We start from the raw sequence: 6,000 nt of genomic DNA on the forward strand, positions 1-6,000 counted from the left end.
CCGATGATGTGTTTAACTTGCTCATTTTTAAAAACTGCTCGACGGTAGACAGAAATTACTCTTGAGTGCAGACGTTTTGAAGATGCAAAGAGCCGTCGCATTGCCGTACAGTTTGTGTGGCTTCCCAACACCGCCGCTAAGTCGTCGTGCAAAGACTCTCATTTGGCTCTTCAATCGTCCACTACAGATAGCGTTGTCCGAATTGTGCGATGCAAAATCAAGGTTGCAGCGCCATCTTCTTTCGCATGCCCTTCTGAGGATACGCAAACGACGATCTCCCTCATACACGCAGTTGTCTGCGAAGAACTGGCCAATGCAGGAATTCAACTCGTGTGCTCCATCACGCGTCCTCCGCTTAGCGCTGCCCCTCTTCATTGACCTCCACCGATGTTTCGACGCCATCGAGATCCAGCCCAATGGTGAACACCAGTCAAGCCGATATGCTTCCATTGCAGCGGTCTGGGGCACATTTCTCACTTCAGCATCTTCAGCCCTCGTTTTCACGCTCCACGTTCTCCTACCGCCACAATGACAACCAGTGCCAGCCATTTCATGCTCCAAATGACCCAACATACCATGACTACGGCCCGTCTGCGTCCCTCAGACGCTCGAGCCGTTCGCCGTCGCCGCACAATCGTCGGTCCCACTTGTCCCTGCCCCGTCGTTTTTCATCGCCTTGCCTTTCTGTATGCTCATCACTGAAAAACTGACAGATGCAGCTCCTGGAGGTGACGCTGCGTTAGACTCCTTTACGGCGTGTGGGTCTCTCGGAAAAACTGCTTTCCCGGTACTCTGGCCCTTACCGCGTCGTTCAACAGCTCAGTGACGAGACTTATGAAGTAGCTCTAGCCGATGCTTCCCCATCGTCCACGTCAACTGATATCGTCCAAGTGGGTCATCTCAAGTCCTATCATGCGGCCGCCATCTAGAAGGCACCGCATTGGCGCTTTTGCTGCCGGTGGCTATGTCACAGTGCCACAAGAGGGACAAAGATGATGATCACCAACAAGACGAAAGAGACGACGTAGTGGGGCTAACCTAACGTTCGGTCATACTGGTTATACCGGCCATATCTTCTGCAGAGTAAACACTGTCCCTTTTAACCTTATATCTCCGCTCGTTTCAATATAATTAGTAAAATCCTATGATTATCTGTTGTGCAGTCACTTGCAAGATGGGCTCATTATTAAAAGCTGTCTTCATTAAGATCTGCTAGCCCTTGCTAATATATCATAAGTCTAGTGGTCAAAATTTAGTGCTTCTCCCTCCAGAAGTTCCTTGGGCATGGTCAATTTGTGCCTCCCTTTCAAACACATGAATGTGACTGCATTGCCTTCACTCCTATTTTGTGCCTGTCAAAGTGCCTGTAAAAGGTCACAATATACAGTGTGTGGTGACCATAACAATGGAGATTTTGATGCTCAAATCACCTTCGCGAGCAATGTATGGTCATTCGTACATAGCTTGTAGCAATATATTAAGTGGTCCTGCGGCCCGTCAGCACAGATACATTGTGCTGCACATATAATTAATCATAGATATAATAATAGATTGCACATATAAGTGCAAAAATCTGGATGAGTTGGCACTTATTTGTAATGTAAAAGCGGTCCAAGCTCTCGAAGTGAATTTTGCAGAAATTTTAGAGATGGCTTTTTAAGAGAGGAGTGGCAGTTTTCGAGAAGGTTCCTCGATCCAGGGTACCCCCGATGCCCGAGTTGCGAGAAAGGTGGCCAGCTACTGCTGAGCCTGCAGTTGAGCCTGCAGGTTGAGGGTAAGGAGGGCAGGAGACCCACTGGGATGACCGCAACACTTGTGGCATCGGGAGGTGGTTCTTCCATGAATGTGTGAAGATGTAGATGTGCGGGAAAAAGAGAAGCTGTTTCAGCTTTTCATATAAGGATGCTGTGCTCAAGAAAAGCTGGGGTGTAGAGGCATAAACACGTAGCAGCCAAGTTGACACGGCTAGAGACAAATTCGAGAAGGTTACGAATCGTGAGCTTGGCCCAGGAAAGTTGGGATCTTGGCAAAGAGTCACAGCTGAGCAGCCTCTGTGGGGAGCAACCTCTAGGATGACCAGGTATACACATGATCTTAAAAGATGTGGGAAGATAAGTTTGGAAAATGATGCTAGAGGAGGAGACAAGCTGCCATAAGTTCCTAAAAATAATGGGTAGATGGGCGAAGACAGTGTGGATGACTGTGACAGGGAGCTGTGGTGGCGTGTAGTTCGGTAAGCATTGGGCTTAACTGAGAGAACTTCCCTATGAAGGATAGCATAGGCGTTCGAAAGAACCACTGTGGCAAACTTAAGTGGGGGTCCGTTAGCGTTGGTGTAGTAGAAATGACTGTTTGCGTGGTCAGAATGACTTCTGCAGCATTGTGGATGCCCAGCTGCATTGGCGGTCGTTGCTGGCACTGATGGAGAGGCCCCAAGCAATTTTCATTGCTTTGTGCACAAGAGTGTCGAGACGATTAACCCTGTTGGGCCCAAACCAGTTCCACATCCAAAAAAATTAAAACAAGTTGTCCACCTTTATCTCTGTGCCAAAATAACTATGAAATGTTTTTTTTTAGTTATAACTTAATTATTACAGTACTTTGTAATTGTTACTGTCCCCGAAGGGATAAATAGGGGAGCTGGTAGCAATAACGAGAGTGCATCCCGAACATGAAATTCGGCTATATTTAGTGACACAGCGCATGAGGTGTAGGTTTTGGTCACCTTGTCGAAAATGTGGCCACCATCATCTTGGATGTGGAGGCCGAGAATTTTTAGGGATATGACTACAGGGGTGGGATGACGATTCAGCTAACGATCCAGTGTTATGAGAGGTGGGTTCTATCAAGGGTGATGGACCAAAGAAAACAGATTTAGCAGGGGAGCTAGAAAGCCAAATTGTTTGGGTGGCAGTCCTGTAGGCGATCTTGTAGATCCTGGTGAACCTAGGTAGCACCAGATGGCTGTGATTGCACAGTGTGGTGCATGCAGGTAATGGATGATGCGCATGACCAGGTTGAAAAGTAGGAAAGAACTGAGCCTTGTGGTAATGCCAAATTGAGGGTGCAGATGTACAGATTATGGAAGGTGTTGGCGAATCATTGGAGGAGCATCCACATGGAAGGAGTGAACATAATGGTACGTATAAGCGAGTTCCTGCAAAATGGCACCATGTTCACATTATCAAAGGCTTTCCCAAGATGAAAAGCTAGTATGGGCACGCAATTTTGAAGTGCTGGGTTCGAAGAGTATATTATGTTGAAGTTGTTAAAAGGCATCTTGTGTCAAGGTGTGTACACGATTGCCCGTGAGAGTAGGAGGTAGGTCGGATGCATCCTTTAAAAATCATTGAAGGTGAAGTACTGAGCATTCCATGAGCTTACTGATTCAGGAGGTGAGGGATAGGTTGAAGAAATAGAAGGGTAAGTGGTTTCCTTGGTTTAGATATGTAAATGATGTATGCATGCTTCCATGCCGCAGTAGTTTAAGTGTTTTAGCAGGGAGTAGGAAATTGCAATTTGAATCGGAGAGATTGCTAAGGTGACAGTTGGTAGTTTACATGTGCCGGTAGTCCAAGTGTTGCATATAACAGGGAGTAAAAATCTTAATTCGAATCAGCAAGATAGCGAACAGGATAATTAGAGAACCTTATCTTGACCCAGACAGATGTTTGTTTGTATAGGCCGGAACAGCTGCATGGAGTTCATGAAAAGTGAAGGGATCTGAAAAATTTGGACTTGGTTAGGGGGATCCCGTATGTAATCAAGATAGCTTGGTTTATGGTATGGAGCAACAGAGCTGTTGTGGAAACCTTGATCGAGAGCCTCGACTGTGTTGTAGGACTTGAGGTATAGTGCTCTGGCTGGCTGTGTGGTGGCAGGATTAAGATGAAAGAGGAGACACCATGTGGAGCTGAGATGCATGGTAGTGGCTTAACGATTGCAAGTTTGAAACGAACTTTCACACATTAGTGTGTTTGAATAACTGGCTATTTTTTCATGAAGTGGGTAATTCGAGCATGTAGATAGTGGTTATGTATGTTGCAGTGCTACCGTTGGAGAAGCCTGCCTCATCATGCATCCCAGAGGGGATTGAGGTGAGTAAGGCGACAGTAACAGTAAGGAATAAGTTGAGCTGGTTGGAGAAACGTTAGCTATGGTGAGCCTCTGCTTTTTGCACGAGACCCCTGCAGTTCTATTGCCATGCGATTAAATCCGAAGTTGTATATATACAACTTCGGATTATTCGGCCATATATGGATGCCGCGCGAATTAAAAAGTAGTCGATCGGCTCATAGTAGGGTGCGGCAGCAACTACGCTAGCAGCGGTAATGATCCGTATCACGGGAACAGTGTGCCAGACGATCGCCTTCACGTATACGAGATTTGGAATAGGGGTGATAACTATATGGTAGACAGTGCATGGTCAATGCAGTCTCGACCCTAATGTGGTTTTAGAACTTTTAGATTTGCATGTATAAGCTTTCACCTCAATGAAATCGGCAGGATTGGCGAGAAGAGGGCAGGCCTCGAGGCAATACTGCTTGTATATATAACTTTTAATGCAGGCCCCAAGATGAGTGGCATCTCCAGAGCAGAAATCTGAGCTGTAGCCTAATATGTGATTTATGAGAAGGAATGTTGGCATCCAGTAGCACGTAACTAAAAGGAAACGCATACGAATTCTTGAGAACGAAAGCTTCAAAGTTGCCCTCTTATGGTGACTGAACCCAGCAGATGTGAGCTAGCTGTGCTGAATTTAATTTATTCTGCAACTAATGTTCGACGCTCCTATCTGTACGATCGACGTACGTAGCTCATATGGCCTATAGCGATGTGTTCCACATCCGTGTGTGCTGTAATTAACTCAATTCTAAGCTGTTTCAACTACAGTAAATTGTGCACAGTTGTCACAGACCTGTGAACGACATGAAGGCACCACGTGTTCTATCGAACAGACAGCGAATGTGGGCACGCTTCAGCGTGCACTATCATATGGCGATTTCGTTTTAAGAATTGCCAGCCTGGCGAAAGCAACCCGCGTTACATTAAGAACCATGCCCCGAATGTAACGCGCAAATTGTTTTGTTTTGCGCTTCGAAATGCGACGCTCAGCCACTAGTCAACTAAGCTATGAGAGGAAGCCGACCACTCGGCGGCAGCAGGTTCTGATGTACCTATATATACAGCACTTAAAATGGGGGAGGGGGGGGATGCAACTCGGCGCCAAGAGGAGACATATAGGGGCGATGGATCAAAGATGCCCGAGAATAGTAAGAACACTTAATTATCAATGCACCCTTGTTGCGGTGGTTCTATTACTGCAGCGGCGCATGATTCTCGCTGCGCAAACGGGCTGCCTCGCGCGCGCGTACAGGGCATTCAGGGCACCCCAGCGCGTCGCCCTCATTAAGCTATTCAGCTTTGGCGGGATCACCATTTTACGCATAGTTTTGGTTCTGGGCAAGTCGTGATTTGATATGCATATATATATGGCGCGAAAACAGCACGGCCGAAAAAGAAAACATTTTGAGGTTTTAGGTTTAGAAAAATTTCCTGTAGTAGATCCCATATGTGCTTGGTCTACTCGAAGAGGCGGGCATTACTTGCAGACACACACAAAAAGTTGAGAAATGCATGCCAAATCGACTGATAAAAAAAGTAGCAGTTTCGCCCAAAAGGCGATAGCATCGATTGCGAATTAGTAGACAGCTATAAGAATTAAGGATAGTAGTTTTGTCAGCCGCATAAACTTGCAATTATAGGCTTTCTAAATAAACTAACAAGCATGGTGTCACGCTCGCACAAGCAAACATGAACACATATCTCGCGATGACCGCGGAAACTCGCTGTCAAAACGCTAGAGTGAGGAAGCGCGGCAGCAGCAACGAGCGAATTGACCGTACGTGCTGCGTCTTGTAGCAATGTGAACTAAGCCGCGAAAACGCAGCGCGCGGCGGACTCTGTCCCCGCCGCAGATGGCTTTCAATTAAGATACGG

Source organism: Dermacentor albipictus, chromosome 1, assembly GCF_038994185.2.
Source record: "Dermacentor albipictus isolate Rhodes 1998 colony chromosome 1, USDA_Dalb.pri_finalv2, whole genome shotgun sequence".
NCBI lineage: Eukaryota > Metazoa > Arthropoda > Arachnida > Ixodida > Ixodidae > Dermacentor > Dermacentor albipictus.